This window comes from Euphorbia lathyris, chromosome 2, assembly GCF_963576675.1.
Source record: "Euphorbia lathyris chromosome 2, ddEupLath1.1, whole genome shotgun sequence".
In the NCBI taxonomy this organism is placed as follows: Eukaryota; Viridiplantae; Streptophyta; class Magnoliopsida; order Malpighiales; family Euphorbiaceae; genus Euphorbia; species Euphorbia lathyris.
In genome coordinates this window covers 128579174-128598991 of record NC_088911.1, presented here as the reverse complement: position 1 = coordinate 128598991, position 19818 = coordinate 128579174, and positions in this window count along the sequence as shown.

The following is a 19818-nucleotide window of genomic DNA, read 5'->3' as shown; positions in this document are numbered from 1 at the left end:
AGCTTATTTGACATAATTCTGTGACTCTGGTCATTACACCTCTAAAGGTATATTTGTCTATCGTTAGCAATTACGAGGACATATTTGAGTGTTTATTTGATATATGTGGGTGACCGGTGAGGTGAAGGTGATGTGGGAGCATTTTTTGTATCATTTGAAAAATATAAGGATATTTTTTACTGTTTATTTGCTATAGGGGCACTTGTGACAACACGGACAAATATAAGAGCATATAACCCTTTTGTGTATTTGCAGTTAGGAGTGCCCCTAACTAAAAAATACAGGTCTAATTGGTTGGGTCTCTCAGCATTTATTGTAATCTATGTTGTTTTTCAACTTGTGGTTCAACATCAAATTTTAACGGGGACCTAGACCTTCGCTGATAGTTGTTAAAAGTGTGCCTTATGCAAGGTTCTAGTAGTTAGCCTTGATTGCAGAAGGCGAGGCGCAATTTAAATAAGGTTCTTGCCTGGGTTTCGAAGCCTAAGGCGCGTCTCAGTAACACGTACTGTTTTCACTAGAGTTTTATTTTACTGTTTTGTATAAAATAAATGGTTGATTAATCTTAGCCACTAATCTAATTTAAGTAAACTCAATTCTAACCCTGAATCTAAATATAAGAATATCAAAAGATCTAAATATAGAAAAACTAAAGAGGGATTAAGAGTTGAGTCACGTATTCTTTACTCAAACAGAACATGCGACACACGGACACGTTAAGTATATGTGGTTTTGTCTTGTTTAGTTTTTTGGTTTATACTTTAAATAGTAATATAGTATTAGTGATATTGATATTGGTTTTTGTGCCTCGTGTTCTTCAGGCGCTCATCTTGCGTTGCGCCTTGAGCCTGGGCTTCAGAATCTTTTAACCCCTTAGTGCGCCCTGTGCCTTAAACGACTATGGATAGAACTAATAGAGGTTTGTTCCCCCTCTTTTACCCTGCTACATATATGTCTTGTTAACTTTATCTTAATCTTAATGGTTCCACATGGGTAATCATTAACGTTGCTATTCTCGTGTAGAAAGCATTACTCAAGTAAAAATTGTCAACTTGAAATCGGGGATAAAAAATTTCCATATTTCATTTTCTAGGGTATAAAATCATATTTCATTTATGATATATAGAAAAAAGTGAAATATTTAGAATTAAGTTTGATGGCATGCTTTAGTTATAATTTTATATCTATTTATGATTTTCATATCATAAAAACCTCATCATCTTTATAAGTTGGGATAATATCTAAATTTAACATGGTCTTTTAGAAAGTAAATATTTATTCATAATGTACGAAATAATAAAATTTTACTTCTAGCGTTTCTGAGCAACATCAATTTTACCCCTTAACATTTTAAGCAAGATGAATTTTTCCCATTAACATTTCAAGCAAGTACAATCTTTTGGTTTGGACCATGTGGTGGAAGTTCCAATTATACCACCCAATGATTCTCCACCAGGCTCCACCATTTTGGTCCTTATATGCAAAAATGGGAAGGGAGAGAGACAACCGTTCATAATGGGATCAATAGTGGAAAATTCATGATCAACAGTGACAGTGGGCACCGGTGTAACAAAGTATAAAGTTCGATGACCATACCGGGAAGAAATTTAGTTCAGTAACCATAATGTGAAAATGAGTATAGTTCATTTACCCACCAAACTTCAATAAGGCCTATAGAATTTTATGAATTAAAACATATTATTGCAGGGTTAGCCAAATAAATAAAATCCATGACCATGACAAATCCATACACACTTAACCTTTTAGTTAAACCGAATTCGTTAAGGTGAAATTGCTTTAGTTTTACCAATTAATGACTACGGTCTATGAAGAACCAATTATGCAGAATTATCAATTATGCTCCTACTGAAATTAGGTGGTCATCAATTCTAAAATTTAAGCCCGTTCAATGTTTGATACCATGGCCTATTGAACTAATTTCACATTTAATACCGTTTTATTTAAAGTGATATAAAATACAACTATATATTATAACCAAAATAAATAAAATGTATGTCAACCAAAATTCATTTTATTAAAAACTATTCAACCTAAATACTTTTAACCTATAAATTTTAAATTAAAACTTATGAAAACTTTTTCAGTCCATGAAACCTCAGGTAAATAAAACCTTTTAAAACAATTAAAATCTAATATCCGGCCCAAAAATACCAACCCATGACATACAACCCGTAACCTGATGGTTGTCCATCGCGGACAACCGCCTACCCGGCAGCAGCCGCTGCCACATGGACCGGCAGCGGCTGCCAGCCCCAACATGGGGCTGCGAACAACAACCCCATTCTAATTTCCATGGGGCTGCTCGCAGCCCCATCAAACACCACGGGGGCTGCAAAATTGCAGCCCCCTAAATTATACATAGGGGATGCAATTGTAGCCCCAAAAAACATACACACGGGCTGCGTATGGCAGCCCTTTTAAAACAAATATCAAGGGTTGCGTACATCGGCCCTTATATACACATATTTTATTTTATTTTATTTTTATTTTTGGAGGATTAATCAATCATGTTTATTGTCTAAAAACCCGCATTCAATTTCAGCCCTGATCCCGAATAAAATCAGTCTAGCCTCGAAATAATCCAAAATTGTTTTTAATAAATATTTTCAAAACTGAAAATCAAAACACAAACATATATACAATCCATCAAAGTTTTAAAACTTTTATTAGAGGCTAATACATCCAATCTAACGAGCCTCTACTCTGATACCATTATTGGGGATTAATCATCGAAAATCAATGAAGAGCAGCAGAATGCTACCGTTAAAATTTTCTATAATCCAGTTAAGAACCATGTTAGACTGCCACAAATTGAACCTCAAAACAAATTTAAAACAAAGATAGGAACTGGTTAAGTCTCTTCTAGAGATAGCTACAGGAATCCACAAGTCGAGTGAATCTCAACGGTTTCGTGCACCAACTGTTTCGGAACTGAACCGATGCTAGTCGAAATCAATATAGAATGTCAAGAACGCGATGAACGCGAAAAACACCAAGAACAGAGGGGGGGGGGGGGGACGAAATTTCTAGTATATGGAGGCTAGTGTGTATTAATTCTTTTAACATAGGCTTTATATACCTCTTCTAATTAGGTTTAGGTTAAGTGGTTAATTTTTATTTAGCACCTTCCCAATCCCTAATCATAAATATAACCCTATAGATTATATTTAATTCAATTAGGATCAATTAGGTCTAATTCAATTACCCCACAATTATTATTAAGGCCCTAAAGAATTAAATTGCATTATGGTTCAATTAATAATTTATCCTATGCAATCTAATTAATCAATTGATTAATTAATTATATTTGAAAATTCAATTAATTAATCATAACCAAATTAAATATCAAATTGATTAACTTGTTACATAACAAAAAATCAATTAATCCATCTGTTAATTAATTGACAATTAATTAAACTGTTCCATTCCAATTAAATACATAATATGTATTTATTACATTTATTCAGTTCCACGAGTTGTGTGTGCACGATCCCGAGGGTCCATCCTCAGCTAGACATGGCCCTAAAGCCCAATGACCATAAGTGGGTTCTAGCAAACCATTACGGCCCCTGACTGATACGAATGATTTTAGCCGTCTTTAGAAGACACATGAAACCCAGTAGATGATCTCTCATTATCTCTCACCAATTGCATATCTATATTGTAAGCCTGAGACATGGTGGCTGCCATTCTCTGTACGATTTATCATATTTCTTGATCTAAAGTGAACTGATGAATCAGATAAGTAAACTACTTATCAGGGTATGACCATACACTTCTTCAGTCCCACTTATCAAGTGGTCGGTGATATCTGCTCACCGTCAGGTGAGTGGTAATTCCTTCACTTCATCTATCCGCAATAATGTGTTCAATGATTCACCCAACATACCTATATTTGGCATCCTGTTACGGACCTGTTAGGCATATATCAAAGTGAACGGAATTCCACATCATTTACTATAATGGAAATCAGTCCAGTTCCATTGAGCTACATCAATGTGTACCTGTATCCATATCTGACTATACAAGTGTTGTAGTGGTGCTTCCTACACAACTACACATATACTGGATACATAAACCTTTAGTTATATTCGTTCCCACGAATAGAACATGTCTCAGGCAGTTTATGATTATCAATCAATGGATACTTCATACGTGTTTCATAGCACAAGATATAAACAATATGAATTAATGCCTTTATTCATATAACACGTATACAATGTATTCAAACAATATACAAAATGTCTAATACATATTCCAGAACCAATGCCTATGAACTAGAGCACACCAACATACAAATGGTACACAACTACAACATTTTTTCCTACTAAGAATGTTGCTAACGTTTCTGGTTTATAGCTGAATCCAGAACAAGTTAAAATGTTAATGGCAATGTTGCATGAACCACCACAACACGAACCACATACCATCAACAATGTCATATGTACTTGTGATGCAGGTAAAATTGATTATAATTGTGGAAAATCTATTGTAGGAATAATATCTAATTGTGTTAAATAATCTTGTTATACGTGGATCCTTGATTGAAAGGCTACAAATCATATAGCTAACAATCTGAATGTCTTTCAATGTATTAAAGAAGTTAGGAATATAATTCTAACATTGCCTAACAATCATACTATTCAGGTTACAAAAATTGGGTTGAAGCAATGTCTTTTTATATTCCCGAATTTCATTTTAATATTATTCCTGTTAGTAAGTTAGTTGAAAAAACTAATCTTAATTGCATATTTCTACCTAGAATTTGTCAGATAAGAACCAGCAACCATCACCAGAAGATTGGTTCAGCTGAATATGATAAAGGCCTCTACATAATGCATCCAAACTGCCATGCGAACTATGCTACTGTTAATAAAACTATTTCTGATGTAAATCTAGTTACAGATACATTTTTATCTTCTATTCATCTTTAGCTAGGGCATATTCATGTTTCCAAATCAAGCTTGATAAATAAGCTTACATAAGATATTCCTTGTTGTAAGAATGGCTTTTTTATTGCACTGTATGTCCTCTTTCTAAAATAAAAAAAAACTCCTTTTCCAGAAAGTATTACCAAAACACATGAACCTTTTTGAAATAGTTCATACATATGTTTAACGATCATTTGATACTATTTCTTATGTTGGATATCGATACATTTTTTATTGTCATAGATGATTTTACTAGATATACCTGAGTTTTTCTTTTAAAGAATAAAACTCATGCCCTTAAATGTTTAGAAGGATTTTACTAATATGTGTCAGCAGTGGCAGAGCCAGGAATTTGGGGGGGGGGGGGATGTTTGCTCATATCAAATTAATTTATGCAATATTGGTAAAATCCAAATCCAAATCCAGGAATTTGGATTTTGCAATATGGTTAAGGATGTTTGCTCATATCAAATTAATTCTATGTAGTATTATTTTAATGTCTAAGGGCCGGTGAAGCTAAGATCTCTTGAATATGAGCAAACATCCTTAACCGTTCCATCCACCTTTAGACATTAAAATAATACTACATAGAATTAATTTATGCTAATTTTAGGGGAGGCTACAGGGACAAAACAATAAATACTCAAGGGCGGAGCCCCCCCGGCCACCCGGCTCCGCCCCCCGAGCCCTGGGCTGGCTCCGCCCATGTGTGTCAGTACACTTTTCTATGTCAATTAAGACTTTAAGAATAGATAATGTTCCAAAATTGAAAATGGAGGATTTTTCTTTGCCAAAAGGTATTATACATGAGTTTTCATGCCTTTATACTCCATAGAAAAATAATATTGTGGAAATAAAACACAAACATTTGTTTAAATATTTCTAGATCCCTCATATTTTATGCTTTTTTGCCTTTACCATTTTGGGCTCATTGTATTCTATATGCTGCATATCTTATGAATTTGTTGCCTACACCATTGTTACATAACACTACTCCTTACCAGATGTATAAGAAAGAACCATTATATTCAGACTTAAGAGCTTTTTGTTCACTTGTTTACATTTCAAATTTGAAGGGGTATATGATCAAAATTGATACTACCAAGGCTACGTATAGGTTACAAAGAAAATGTCAAAGGCTATAAGGTCTATGATTTAATTAGTAAAACATATACTATGTCTCATGATGTTAAATTTTTTGAACATATTTTTCTATACGTCTCACACTCCACCTATGGATACTTGGAACTTTCCTATTTTGTCTAATGATTTTGCATAGGATCAGATGTTACTAATCTAGAGTTATATAATCCTATTAGTTTTCTTGTTACCACAAAAACTTTGCCACATGCTATTGACCCTAATTCCTAATGAGGGAAGTGTATCACAAGTACAAGACATTGTTGAGGTAACTTAGACTAATTCCGAGACACATTCTACTAATATACCATAAGATCCCAACAACATATGTTATCTCTAGAACATATACATCTTTCTAGAAGATCTTCCCGACAAAGGCAAACACTAACTTATCTCCATGATTTTCATTGTAATCAATTGTCTATAATACCCTTGCCTAAAGTAGCAACCCAACAAGTGCAATATCTTTTGTCTCAAGTTCTTGCATATGACAAGATGTCTAACACTCATAAGCACCATGTTATGAATATGGCTATTATATCAGAACCTAGACCTATAGAGAAGCATAAAAACATGAGTGTTAGACACTTGGAATAATAGCAGAACTAGAAGCATTAGAAAAGACCAAAACATGGATTTTGACTGAGTTACCAGAGGAAAAAACAACAACTATAGGTTGTAGGTGGGTTTTCAAACTCAAATGAAAGAGTGATGACACTCTTGAAAGATATAAAGCAAGGCTAGTTGCAAAAGGGCACACCCAAGTAGAAGGGCTATATTACATTGACACTTTTTATCTAGTTGTAAAGCTTACAACAATGAGACTTGTTTTGGAAATAACTACTATTCAAAATTGGAAATTATATCAATGTGATGTTAATCATGCTTTTTACACAGTTTTTTAGCCGAGGAAGTATATATGGTTCCACCACCATGGTTATAGATATCTAAACTAGGTTTGGTTTGTAAACTTGAGAAGTCTTTCTATGGCAAGTAGACAATGATTTGCTCGATTGTCCAGTTTTTTAGTATCTTATGGATACAAACAATCTTTGGCAGATTATTCTTTATTTAGTAAAGTTACAAACATTCTTACCTTTATTTTGTTAGTCTATGTAGACGATATTATCTTAATAGGAACTGATTTTGCAGAAATTAGTAATATTAAATAGTTAATGGATAATGAATTCAAAATCAAAGATTTTGGTGAGTTAGAGTATTTCTTAAGTCTTGAGGTGGCAAGATCAAAGATGAGCATTACTATTTCCCAAAGAAAATACACATTAGATTTGTTGGCAGAAGCAGGACTATTAGCAGTGAAACCAGTACCAACTCTGATGGATTCTACACCCTAATTAACAAAAGAATGGGGCACACTATTAGGAGACCATACATCATATATATACTATATATAATGGCGGAAGCAGAGAGAAATAAGGAGAAGTGTTTTAGAGGTCTTTTTTGATGAGTTGTTAATGTAGTAAAAAATCAAAACAAAAATAAATAATTAATTAATTAATAATAACATATTTATATTTATAATATATTAAATAATTACTAGCCCATTAATTAAATTAATAAAGAGTTGCAAGAAGATGAAAAACACAATGCAAAGGAAATTCAAAAGTCACAAATAAATTTATATATAAAACACATGATAGATAATATTTCACCATTATATTTATTGGCAATCGAAAACCAAAGTCTTTCTCGATCTTTGATTTTGATGATGTATTAGTTTTGTTTTCATACTCTTATAATATACTCTTATAATTTTGTTCTTGCTTTAAATAATATAATCATATAACTTTGTTTTTATTTCATTAAGAGATTCAGATCTATTTAGGAGCAATTTCTATTGATAAACTATTTAATAACATTTTCTTCAAGAATTTGGAGAATTCAGACTTTGATATCTCCAATTGAAGAAATCTGATAGAAATAGAAGATGTATGGACAGCTAAAATCGAGGAACGCAAATGTGTAAAAATTACAAGAAATCCTTATGTTTCTAAAGGTAATTATTCAATTTTTTTTTCATATGTTGTAGTATATTTTGTTCTCAATTGCATTGTTGCTTTATTTTGTAAAACAATAGTTGTTATAGTTTCATCTTTCAAAAATGAAATCCATTTCTGTCGTTACCCAGGTTCCATACCTTTCGCTGTCTTATCCATATTTTATTTTTTTATTTTTCTTCTTTTTCAAAATGATATTCTAATTGAAGAAGAATATGCATGGAAAACTAAAATCGAGGTGTAAAAGTGTAAAAATTACAAGAAATCCTTATGTTTCTAAAGGTAATTATTCAATTTTTTTTTCATATGTTGTAGTTATTTTGTTCTCAATTGCATTGTTGCTTTATTTTGTAAAACAATAGTTGTTATAGTTTCATCTTTCAAAAATGAAATCCATTTCTGTCGTTACCCAGGCTCCATACCTTTCGCTGTCTTATCCATATTTTATTTTTTATTTTTCTTCTTTTTCAAAATGATATTCTAATTGAAGAAATCCGATAGAAATAGAAGATGCATGGAAAACTAAAATCGAGGTGCAAAAGGTGTTGAAAATTACAAAAAATTCTTATGCTTCTAACGGTAATTATTCGATTTTTTTTCATATGTTATAGTTATTTGGTTCTCATTTATGTTGTTGCTTTATTTTTATAAAACAATAGTTGTTATAGTTTCAATTTTTCAGAGATGAAATTTCATTTCTGCCGTTACCCAGGTCCCACACCTCTCGCTACCTTATCCATGTTTTCTTTTCTATTTTTTTTTTCAAAATAACTAAAATAGAGATTTTGTACCTTTGCATTCTTTTTTAGTATATGTTGCTAGGTGGAATCATTTCAATTGTTAACTCTAACTAAAATTTAGATTTTCGGCTTTATATGAACTCAATCAAATTCAGAACCTGGTGAAATCCTCTAATTTTTTTTTACTTTGAGTTTATCTAATTGATATGGATTGTATTTTTTATTTTATGCATTTTGGTACGAATAGATATAAAGTTTCACACAGTAATTGTTCATTGAAGTTGGAGACCTATCGAAGAAAATAATTAAAGATGTATTGAAATATTATACTTACAATGGTGTTTATTTTAATTCTAAATTATGTTATATTATTATTATTATTATCATCATCATCATCATCATCATCATCATCATCATCAAAAAGTTATTTTTTCCCCAATCCCATACTCAGAGCGATTGTAAGTGTTCAATACACTTAAGATTCAGATAATTTTTTTTGCAACATTGGTCTATATAGTTTTTAACTATTATATCATGGGTTGTACAAAATTGTTAGTATTTCAAGAGTTTTTAATATATGAAAATAAAACATGATAATAGGACAAGTTGTTGGAAAATATTATTATTTGAACTCTTCAATTTCTCAAGTGCTGAGCATAATGATTCGAATTAATAGAATTAATTGCACATATTAATTATAAACCGTTTTTTTTACTGAGTGGTCACAATTGCGATTTAATTATATTTAACTAAAATTAATTTATGGACTTAATACTTCATTAAGGAAAAAATAAATTTTTTAATTAATGGACAAAAAATATTTTCACTCTCATCTTTATATGCATATATCTTGGCATTCTCTCTTATTTTTGAAATAACAAAAACGAGAGAAAGATAATTATCTCCTAATTGTCTTTTTCATCCTTTCATTTTTGTTTTCTATTCTTTTGTTTGTTTCATGTTCTTGCTTATGAAATTCAAGAAAATATAATTATTAGAAAATATTAATGAAGTCAAATAAGTGATATCGGCGAGCGTGTTGATATTCTATAAGTGAAAGAATGAAGAACAAATTGATTGAATGTCTTGATAAGATATTACGAGATGAAAATAGAAGAAATCATTACCTTAAGTTGATTCAATTGGATATATTAGGTTATTATAGCCTAGTAAATAATTGAATTCGACTACTTAGTGATCATGAAATTTCATCAAGCAAAATAATTATCATCAAGATGAATTTGTGACTAATTCTTATGAATTTTTTATATGTAATTGGAGTTTTTTAAAACTAAGGCTAAATGTATATATGTAACATATTGAATTGATAAAGTCTCTTCATGTGTACCATTAGAAAAGTACTGATTGTAATAATTTATACCATAATATATTGATGTTGCTTCTATTTCAACGACATAATACACATTTGGCTCCCTAAACTAAGGCTTCAAAGTCAATTAGAATCTTAAACTATCAAAATTATCAATCAGGTCCATGAACTAATAAAAAAATCATCAATTGAGGCCTAATCGAAAATCATTGGGTTGAACAGTTTCAGACTCTCTTTCCTAAACTCATTTTGAACCAACACAGAGATTACTACAGTCTATATTAAATAGTCACACAGTTTCTGATTTTAGGATAGAATGGGGATTTCAATTGGTGATTTTTACTTAGTTTAGGGATCTGATTGATGATTTTAATATTTTAGAGTCCTAATTGATTTTGAAACTTTAGTTTGGGGACCCAAATGGGTGTAATGTCCATTTCTTTTTTTTTTTTGGTAGGAAAGGAAAAAAAAACAACAACAAAAACAACAACTAACCCGGGATTAGCCTAGGAAAGCTAACCCCCACCGATCATCAGTAAGAAAAGAACAAAGGAAATTCGGAGGAGAAGAGAAAGTAGAGATTCCTGGCATCCTCTCATGGCCCTCCGCAGCAAGGCGATCCGCCACCCTATTCTGCTCCCTGTACACATGACAAAAGGAGATGGATTCGAAAGAAGAACACAATCTTCTGATTTCTTTGACCAGGTTTTGACTACTCAGGCACAAAGCTTTGTTATTAGCAACCATATTAACTGCTTCAAGGTTGTCAGACTCCACGAGCAGCCTATTCAGCCCTAGATCAATGGCCAACTTAAGACTAGAGAAGATACCCTAGAGTTCAGCCGAAAAGGAAGATCCCATTCCCAGGTTCTGAGAAAAGCCAGAAACCCAGTTACCACCAGCATCTCTCAGAACCCCTCCATCCGCAATTCTGCCATCCGCAAGACAAGAGCCATCGGTGTTTAATTTCACCAACCCTTCCCCCGATCTACTCCAACCCAGAAGATGCTCAACAGATCTCTGGCTAGTACTGGCTAAATAATCCCCTTTAAAGCTATTGATAATAGAGTTAATTTTCTTGGAGAAGTAATCAGGAAGATTAGGAATCACAATCGCTTTTTCACCAATCACCTCAATGTTCCTCCACTGCCAAAGCTGGTGACAGACAACAGCAAAGAGGGTAGCACCATGCTCCATCCCAGGAAATAACAAAACTTTAACACCATTCAACAGCCACTCGTTATCAGAGTGGGCAAAGAAGCCAGGAAGCAACTGGTTCGAAATCAAATCCTTCCACACCTTCTTACTCTTCGCGCAATCCCTAAGAACATGACAGATAGTTTTGCCTGAATTTTACACCTACCACAAGTATCTGCCTCCACTAAATGGAGTCTTTTCCTTTCCACATTAGTAAGCAACCTATTTTTAGCACTAAGCCAAAGGAAGCTCCTAATGCGATAAGGGACTTTTAAGGCCCAAATAGAATTCCAAGAGATAGAAGGAGGATTCTCCAAGTTAAGACTGAAAGCTTCAAAAGCAGATTTGCAAGAATAAGTACCATTGTTTGTGAATGACCAACAATGACTATCCCCATCCTCTTCTTTACAACTAACTTGAACACCACGAATCTTCAGGAGCGTTTCCAGATTGAGGTAAGAATCGAATCTCGACCAGACCCAATCACCCTCCGAATCTACCACATCAACAATCCTCCAGTTTCGGATCTCCAGAGGCAAGGAGAAGTACACACATCAGATAGAGGTATCTTATCAAGCCAGGTATCATTCCAGAAGCTAATTGATCTACCATTGCCCACCGACCAACCAATCCCAGAGCAGAACTCAGAAAACACAGTGTTAACCCCTTTCCATAAGAAAGAGCAATTAGGCACTCTCTCTTTCGGGCCCCCAAAAATTTTATCCTTTCTGTACTTTCCGCACAATAACCGAACCCAAAGAGCATCCGGATTCTGCCACATCCTCCAAAGAAGCTTCATTAGAAGCACTTTATTATTATCTTTGGCTTGTCTGATACCTAACCCACCCCTGTCTTTGGAATGGCACACCTCTTTCCAGGGAACCAGATGATTCTTCTTCCCCTCTTCCGAATCCCCCCACAGGAACCGACGATTGATCTTATCCAGGCCATTAAGAACCGGCTCAGGCAGCCTACAAGCTTGCATTAAATGATTCGGGGCAGCACTATTAACAGACTGGATCAAGGTAAGGCGGCAAGCAAGGGAAAAGGTTTTAGCTTTCCAATTAGCACAATTATTATTAGTTTTATCGAAGATTTCTTTAAAAGAAGCTTTTGACACTCTGTCACTATGGAGAGGGACCCCCAGATAACTACCAAGAGAATTGGTAAGAGGAATACCAGAAGTCTCACTCAACTTTTTACCAACCCTTAGGTCCATATTCTTAGAGCATAACATTCTAGACTTTTGGATATTGATCTTCTGGCCTGAAGCAGAACAAAAGTTAGATAGGATATCCATTATTACCCCGATTTGCTCCTCATTACCTTCTACAAAGATCATAACATCATCAGCAAAGAATACATGGGTGATCGGGGGGCAGAATCTATTAATAGACATCAGATGAAGCCTACCAGTGTTAACAGCATCTTGGATGAGATGAGATAACCTCTCCATAGCTAAAACAAATAAGAACGGGCTCATAGGGTCTCCTTGACGGATACCCCGAGAAGGATTAAACTCCTAAGACAAATCCCCATTAATTAAAACTTGAAACACAAGGGTCGAAATACAGACCTCAATCAAATTCCTCCACTTATCCGGAATCCCAACTTTTTCCAAACTATCCAGAAGAAAACTCCAACTCAGCCGATCATAAGCTTTCTCCAGATCCAGCTTCAAGGCCACAATACCATGCTTACCCTTTTTAATTTTCATGGAATGAACCATCTCCTGAGCGACCACAATATTGTCCATCATTTGTCTCCCTGGAACAAAGTTGCCTTGATTTTGGCTAATAATATCCGGAAGGATACAACGAAATCTATTGGCCACAATTTTGGTAATAACCTTGTAAAGCACATTACACAGACTAACAGGCCTCATTTGCAAGAAAGAAGACGGCTTATCCACTTTAGGAATCAGGGCAAGAAGAGTTTTATTCACAGGCCTAATATCCTATGTCCCATTAAAAACCCCATTGACAAAACTAAGAATACCATCTTTTACAGTATCCCAGTGCTTATGGTAAAACCCGGCCGGAAGCCCATCAACCCCTGGAGCTTTAGTAGCTCCAATGCTAAACACCGCCTGACAAACTTCTTTCTGGTCAATTGGGTGAAAAGCCTCAATAATCTTATCCTCACTCATCGTTGGAAAAGTGGTCCTAGTATGAGCTTTATTCAAATCCACCGGATCCTCTTTAAATAAGTTTTTATAGAAATTGATCGCCAAAAGACAGATTTCATCATCCTCATAAACCCAATTCCCATTAGGATCCTTGATAGCATCAATTCGATTCCTCTGTCTCCTGATCACCGTAGAAAGATGGAAATACCTCGTATTCCGATCCCCATCCTTAATCCAAGCTTTCCTCGATTTCTGAAACCAAAGCAGCTCTTCTTGCCTCAGCACCGCTTCCAACTCGTTCTAGAGGGATCTAAGCAGGCAACTCAAACTATGGTCAAATCTGGTCTCCAAGATGCGTTGAATGCCTTCCATCCTGCTCATAATTTTCTGTTTCCTTCTAAAAATGGGGCCGAAAATGGTTTTATTCCAACCCACCACATTCCTTCTAAACCCCTCCGCAGCCATAAGCACATTAGATTGGGGTTTCCAATTGTCATGAACAAAAGTTTTAAACTCGTGATGAGATTCCCAAGCCACCAGATATCTAAAAGGTCTAATCCCTTTAGAACGAGGAGCTCTCACCAACCTGACTAAAATTGGACAATGATCAGAATGACGAAAGGGGAGATTTAACACAGCAGCATCAGGAAACCTACTTTGGGCAACAATGTTAGCATAAACTTTGTCCAAACGAATAAAGGTACTATTGCGTTCCCAAGTAAACTTATAACCAGCTGCACCAAGATCAGACAAACCACAAAGATCCATATTTTGTTTATGATTAAGGCAACGATTAATATAATGATTTCCTCCCCCTCTTTGATCACTCATAAGAGCAATATCATTGAAATCTCCAGCAATGAACCAGGCTTCCACCATACCCGTGCTTAAAGAGAACAAGGCCTCCCACAGACGTTTTCGATTAGCAAGGATAGGATTAACATACACCACAAATATAAAGAAAGGTTTATTGCCAGGATAAGTAACTTTACTGTGAATAAATTGCCTATCAATCATCTCGATATCAAAAAGAACACGATCCGGCTTCCAGAAAAGCCAAATCCGACCAGCCCTGCCCGTAGCCTCTGACCTGACACACTTCCAACTTTTAAATAAACTAACTACCTCATCAGCTTTAGTTCCACTAACTTTAGTTTCTAATAAAGTAAAACAAGAAGGGTTAAACTGCTTAATTAAATCCTTTACATGGATGCGGGTAGCCTTGCTTGCCGCTCCTCTAACATTCCAAACAAACAGATCCATTCAAGAGAGGAAAGCAAACCCAGGCCCACCCAATTAAACCAGATATTTATTCGGGGCTCCTAAGAGCCTAGAGGAGGTACCTGCCGCCCCCCTTTTCTCCAAGGTACTAAAAGAATTATGGATATTCTTTTGACTACCTTTCAGTTTTTTCATATTCATTTTATTAACCCCCATGGTTTTCCCATTTCTGGTCTCAATGCTGAGTTTAGACAAACTAACCTCATTATACTTCTCAGAAACATGATGAATGTATGAGAAATATCCCGAGGAGCATCTTTAGCTTCAAACAAAGGGTTGACCGTCTCCGCCTTGTTAATAACAGGATCATCCGGCTCTAAATCTGGCATATCCAACTCTGTTTGCTCTTTAATAGGAACAGGGTCCTGAACTTCCTCTACTATAAAGGCCCCAAACCTTGAACCAGAGCAAACCTCCACCGGAATGCCAGAGACAACATGAATTTTTGGACTAGGCAAATCTTTCCTTTCTTGCTCTTTCTGGATCCAATTCTGATTATTATTGATATCAAGAGGAAGATTGTGAGCCACTGGAGCACGTGTCCTTCTTCTCCTAGAGCGCTTAGCCACCATCCAAGGGCCAAAATTCCTCCCATCCCCTTGGATCTCCTCATCCCTTTCCAAAACAACCTCAGTAACCTCCTCACTATCCTTCCTCTTACTAGGGCAACCCTCATAATTGTGCCCAAACATCCCACATTCATAGCAAATATTATGGATTCCTTCGTACTGAATAAAATAGACGGTATTTTATAGACATAATTTGGACAAAAGGGGTTTAGCTAGGTCAATATCGATACAAACCCTAGCAAACTTTCCTCTTTCAGCTCCAATAGTAGTTTTATCCACATGATGGACTTTCCCCACATGCCCAGGAATCTTTTTAAGGAAGATTTCATTATAATACTCAATCGAGAGGCCCGGAAATCTAACCCATGTTAGAATCCTATTAACTGAACAATCCTTTGGATTAAAATTAGGGACCCAAGGTCTAATGGCAAGAACGTGATTGGATATAATATATGGTCCCCCATTTATAACCGCATTATAATCTTCAGCCTGTGTAAACTTAATTACATAATAATCGTTTTCTAAATCAGTTATACTGATTTTTCCTTTCTTTGCCCATTGAGCACGAATTCTTTGTGCAAAATAATTAAAGCTAATTTTTTCCCTAGGACAGTAACAATTAAAGACAATTTCCATTTGGACCGAAGTGAACGTTTATCAGCAGACGATAAACGGATAACAGGACACAAAGGATCATCTTGCTCCTCATCATCAATATCCGAGTCAGACAGAAATTCCTCCCATTCCTCATCAATCATTCCTTCGATAACGAAATTTTCCTCCTCCACAATCCCCATAACAGTATCCTTCCATGACAGTTTTAGATTCCCTGGATCCACAAAAACATTGGCTTCCTTCATGGGATCTGTCGATTCCCCACCATCACTGCCCGACAGCCTAATCCCATCAGATCCAATCTCCCCGCCTAAACCCTTCAGCTCTATCCTCTCTGCCAGATCCACCCTCTCCTCACCTTTCCCCCAACGGACAGATCCACCCTCGCCTCACCCATACCCCCAACGGACATATCCACCCCTTTCACCCCTACCGGTGCCGAATCATTGGAGGATCCAGCCGATCCGACCGAACCAGGCAGATCCGACATCCCTCCCCCATTACCGAACCTCCGCTGTGCACCGATCGTCTCAGCCGCCCTAGGCTCCCCTTCCGCCATACGAAACCCGATCTCTGCCGCACCCTCCCTCACCAGTACAGCCGACGCGAGCCCGTCGCCAGATCGGGACCTATCCCGCAGCCGCTCGCCGTCCCTCCCAATCTCGCGATCTCTCGGCCTCTCTCTCTCTCTCTCTCTCACCATTGCGTCTTTTGTTTTCTGCAACTATTTATGCATGCGTTAACATTTTTGGTGTAATGTCCATTTCAACATATATATTGTAATTCTTTTGTATCATATATAAAATATTTAATTTTAATTGTAGTTTGATTCAATTTATGTTTTTTCATGATATTCTAATATATTTCTTAATTAATCTTCTATTTTATTATCATTATTTCACAAAATTCCAATTAGAAAAAAAATATGAAAATGTATTAAAATTACTAAAAAGTACAAATCATTAAATTTTGTAAAAATAAATAACACATTCACCTTTAATTAAAGTTTTATAAAAAAAATTAATCAAATTGGGAAGAAGATAGATTGGAGAAGATGAGGTTGAAGAATATAAGAGTTTGTAAGTGTATTTTTAGAAAAATATATTGGAAGATTCCAGTTTGGTAGCATATGTGTAAATGAGTCTAAAAATATAAACAACCTTTCAATTGGACCAATTTTGTAAATTTTCCAAAAAAAATAGGTTATTGTATATATCATTGCTCAAATTTAGGAAAGAGATAATTCTTATAATTGATCAACAAACTTATAAAAATAAAGAGATAAGATGTAAAAATACTCCTAACGTTTACAACTAAGAACAATTTTATCCTTAACGTCTAAAATAGTGCAATTTTACCCTCAACATTCGCAGCTAAGTGAAATTTTACCCATAACGTTGTCAAGTTGGGTCAATTTTAGAAATAATTCATCAAACTATCTTTTCAATCATGAACCTCGTCATCTACACTTCACATGTGAGTCATTTTATCACTAATTAGTGACAGATCATAAACATATGATTAAACGTAAAAAAATTTAAAAAATATACGCTCTATTTTACGAGTTGGATAAAAAAATTCAAAATATTTCGCCGAATTAATAAATATCAACCTCCAATTCTATTATTAAATCACAGAAAATATGATTTTTTTAAACAAACAGATATGCAAGTGGTACAGAATAAAGAATAAAATATCTATATTTTACAATAATATCTGAAATTCACCATACTTGCCAATATTAGGGGTAAAATTGCTCTTGACTGCTAACGTTAAGCGTAAAATTACACCATTTTATACGTTATGGGTAAAATTGCTCCTAACCGTAAACGTTAGTATTTTTGCATATTATCCCAAAAAATAAACTTAAAATGATATATCTATTATCAAATTAAATTGTCATTCTAATGCATCTTGATTTAACAACCAATTCATATTTTCTCAACCAAAATCCAAGTCAATCAAACCTAAATGAGTTTATCAATAATATCATTCAAAATAACATGAATAAATCATTTGAAAGAAATGGAAAGATTATCCATTAAATAATTTGAATATAAACACAGGTTACTTGTTGCAGAGCAAAACCCATTGAGTTGATTAGCTACGGAAGAATCAGATCTACCACGATCTTGTAATATTGGTGATGAATCATCCGATATTAGTATTGGTATGAAAATCACAGTTCAAGTGAGTCAGAAGAGCCTGATTTAAATGCAAAAAATTCTTAATGCCCAGACCTCCTTGTTCTCCGGTAAGTAGTAAATTTTCCAAGGAACCATTACTAATTTTTTTAACCTCAACTGACTCCGTCCATATGAAATTATGAACAATTTTTTGAAAGTCCATCAGTAAGAGTGGATGGCCAGTGATAGATAGTAAAGGAATAAGTGAAGAGCTCGTGATTACAGATTCAACAAGAGCAAGATGACCTACCATTGAAAGGAGGTTTCGTTTGTAGTTAGAAAACTTAGCAATAACCTGATTAGCAATCGGTCGCAGATATCTACTCCGTGGAGCCCCTATAAAGAGAGGAACTCCCAAGTAAGTCATTGGAATAGCCCCAGTACGGATCTCGACGAGATTTGGAAAAGTCTGAACTCGACATTGTCCAATCCTCTTTCCAAAGACCATCTCTAACTTGGCCCAATTAACGGTCTAACCTGCGAGAAGGTTGTACAGATGGAAAAGCTTTGAAATTATCCTCACATTTTAACTGAGGCTTTACAAAAAAGGAGAATATCATCTGCATATGATAATGAGTAGGAAAATGACAGTTACAAGCATATGACTTTTGGTCTAACCAGCCTTTAGAAGCATGTTTGGTAATCCAACGACTAAGAAAATCTTCAGCCAGAAAGAAAATACTTGATGATAGGGGATCCCCCTGGCTCACACCACGAGAGCAACGAAAATAACCCTAGGATTATAGGAATCCTAGCAGAGGGAAAAATATTAAGCAGTCAATCGCGAAACGGAAGATAGAACCCATACGCATCCAAAACCTCTAAAATGAAATTCCAATGCATAGAATCAAATGCTTTTTTAATGTCAATTTTGAGGGTCATGTTACCAATAAATATATTTTTATTTCAATAAATCATATCTCGGATATAATTTGATATTATACTGAAATATAACGAATTGATTTAAAAACATAATTTCTCGAATAAATCACATGTGAGATGAAAATTTTATACTTTAGTATACTTTTTTTTTTGAATTTGTTAGAATTTCAGATAAAATCTATTAAATCTTGAAAAATGCCTCGGACGAAACTAGATATCTACAATGATCTAATGACTTCAAACATGAATCTTTCTTTTTAATTATGAATTTATCATTAGCTCTTTACTGTGATTTTAGCAAAACATTTAGTCATTTTTTCTTATTTCTTTTTTTACTTCAGACATATGTATTTTAGGAGACATCTTATAATTTATAAACAACAACAAATATGGACGTAAGTTAATAATCACTCAAGCAAAATGTAATAATGCCCTGAAATTCGATTATATCCATATTAAAATATCATAACTTGTAGTCGTAAACGAAGAAGAGTATATATATCATAAATCCAAAAATGATATTAAACCCCAAATACAAAATTGTCTAAATCATTCATTTGAATCAAAATATTATAACCAAAGTAAGATGTCGTTTGATTCACGGAATAGGGGAGGAATAGATTAGCTATTCCTAGAGAATTTCTATTCCACTATTTGGTTCAATTTTTTCATGGAATAACTATTCCATGGAATTTGTATTCCACAATTGGTGGAATATGGATTCCTAAATTAAACCTAGGAATAGTTATTCAAAATCACTCATAGTTTCTTTGATTTCCA